Genomic DNA, 2,808 nt, shown 5'->3' with positions numbered 1-2,808 from the left:
GGTACTTAGACTAGTAGAAGATATATAAGATAGAATCTTGGAGTTGACCACCAAAGTATATGAACTGCTTATATTGAACATTTTCATTGACTCGAGTAAAGTGTGAAAAACTTGAAGTAAATGATCGAGCTATCTTATCTGCTTCAGAAGCCGATAACTAAACTAACTCATCATCATTAAGGCTCATTTCTACAATTAAGAACCATAACAATTATGCATCAATAATATAACTACAAAATATCCACTAAAAAGATGAATACATAGTAATTTTTTTACCTGATATAGGCATAGCGCTAGTGATGAGAGTCTTTAAAGCACTGCCATAAAAATATGTATTATCTAAAAGATCAGTACTATCATATAATGCAAAATGACAAAAAAAAAAAAAAAACAATTTTGTGAAGATTATCTAGTTTGTTAGCTCATCAGTTTCATCTTTAGCTTGCTTCATTGTCATAATTATCATGACTTTAATACCTTACACTCTAGCCATAACCACATGCCACACTGAAGAACAAAAATATTCAAAACAGGATAATATTTTAGATTGAACTTAGAACCCTAATTATTAAAATTTAGAACTCTTACTTTAATACCTTACACGCCCATTTTATACCATCTCTTACATCATCAGATTACCCGACCGATACCCAACGGGTATTGGGCCCAGTATGGGACATCACACATGGTTTTACAACCGGGTATAAGTATGGGATTACCAATACCCGACCCATTGCCACCCGTACACGCACTTTATTACATGTTTGGCTTGTTATTATGAAATATGCTCTCTTACAAGTTTGGCTTGTTATTATGTGTCATGAGTGTTAGAATAGCTTTTTATTATCATCAAGTAACCATCTTGCTAGTAGAAATTCAACAAATTTTCAATCACCAGCATGTCAATCCTTATATCTATAAACACCTTCGATCTTTGATTATTAGTAAATAGAATCCAAAAACTTCAGAGAATAAAAGTACCCTTTCAAAATGTCACCAGTATACTTCTTGGGTCTATGACAATTTCTGCATACTCGAACCATCGTACTGTTGCAATAAAAAGACAAATGAATTTAGTAAAGGCAGATCTAAATCATATTGTTGTAAAAAATACTAAAAATGAATTTAATTATTGATGATATCATAAGTCGTAACCATGTTCTCCTCAAACAGAAGTCGTAAAAAATGAATCATGATCCGCATGCATATCCATTGATGAATCAGAGCGATCTTTATTGTTTCTTGGTCCATGAGATATGTAATAGTTCTGAAGGCTTCGATGAACTGGGCTTGACTTGAGAATATATACTTCATGGGCACAGCTTGATCGCTAGCAACAATGCTAGTATTAGTCGAGTCGGGTTGTAAACTTCTTGGAGCCATTGCCATTGATGGTTCCTCCCTAGATGATTCGAGCTTGCTTAGCGGCCTTAGCCTAGAAATCAATGTAGTTATGCATGTGGTCCAAGATACGTTATTCATAGTTATTTAACATAATAATTAGTATACTTATAAAATTATAGCTACTGTCATAGATACCTCCAACTGAGTCATTACTTGAAGTTGTTCCCTGGCAGATAATATCATAGATAAAGTGCAGTATTACTATAAGAACTTGTAGGCTAATTATATAAGAACTTGTAGGCTAATTATATAATATATTATCAGACTTTATATCAAAAATATCTTTTTTAAGTAATGATTCGAGCACAAACCAAGCATAGTAAGAAGATGGATGGCTATGATAATTTCAAAAAAAGTCCGAAGTCCCGAAAATGCTTGCATGCTAAACCAAGCCCACGTCTCTTTAGTGATGTCACTCTTCACTCTATAGTATATACAAAAACTGTGCCACCACAATCAGCCACCATGTTTGTCATGTTTGTCTGAAAGACCACCAAGAACAAATACCCATGTTGCTAACCTTGCATTGTGTGTTGTTTCAACAAATGTCGTACTTAATTTCAGAGCTTAAATTCATAACAAATGTAAGGAAAAAGATTAAAGGACTATATTGTGGAGCTTATTTTGACCTATCACCCAACCCGTATGACAACCCCTTCTTGCTTTTTATATACAAATATTTTATATTGGATTGAACATTGTTTTCTATAGCTATTAGTAATCTCCAAATGATCAAGAAAACACATTAACCAATTGAATCTCAATAGTCAAAGAAGAACATACTCGGTATGCCGCCATCATCTTCCATGAAGGCAAACTCCTTAAATAGGAATGCAATAGTGAGTTCTGAATCTTCAACATGAAACCACTTAAAAACATAAATCTGACGATAAATAAAACAACAGAATTAAAATAAACTAACCATAAAAACATACTTCGACATCATCCGCCTAAGGGATGTCATATAGACCACCACTGTTATCAGAACCATGTTGACTTTTAGAAAATGGTGTTTCTTAGACATAAAAGATTGACAAAGTCGATATTAAATATTTTTCGAGTCAACTTTCATTATGCCTTGACTAAGCATGAGACTATTAAACCCCCAACTTCACAGTATGACTCGGACTTGTTCTATTAATTGATGGTTAAATAAACCAAATAGCCACCGGAGACCATGCCATGTCTGCGTTCCGACTTAAGTAATAACCAAGTAAGATGGCTACGAAAGAATAATGCACTTTTGTACTCGCACATTCTGAATGACACAACTACCATTAGGAACCTCACACGTCATTAATTCATCATAGTTGCTTAGAAACCGTATATATTTAGTAATTTTAAGATGATTAATCTTGAAAAAATGCATCCACACTTCCATTTATTAGTGTAGGAAGATAAAAA

At 33.5% G+C, this 2,808-nt stretch overlaps 1 long non-coding RNA gene across 1 annotated transcript; it reads right to left on the bottom strand.

Annotated features, from left to right (window-relative positions):
* Positions 1 to 1,161: 1,161 nt before the first annotated feature.
* Positions 1,162 to 2,808, bottom strand: LOC110907178. Its single transcript, XR_004862447.1, has 3 exons — positions 2,188 to 2,808; positions 1,540 to 1,570; positions 1,162 to 1,435 (listed from the first exon to the last, which is right to left on the bottom strand). It is a non-coding gene; the product is annotated as an uncharacterized LOC110907178 (long non-coding RNA).

Source organism: Helianthus annuus, chromosome 7, assembly GCF_002127325.2.
Source record: "Helianthus annuus cultivar XRQ/B chromosome 7, HanXRQr2.0-SUNRISE, whole genome shotgun sequence".
In the NCBI taxonomy this organism is placed as follows: domain Eukaryota; kingdom Viridiplantae; phylum Streptophyta; class Magnoliopsida; order Asterales; family Asteraceae; genus Helianthus; species Helianthus annuus.
Note: the sequence above shows the minus strand (reverse complement) of the source record. Positions and strands in the feature narration are given on the sequence as shown.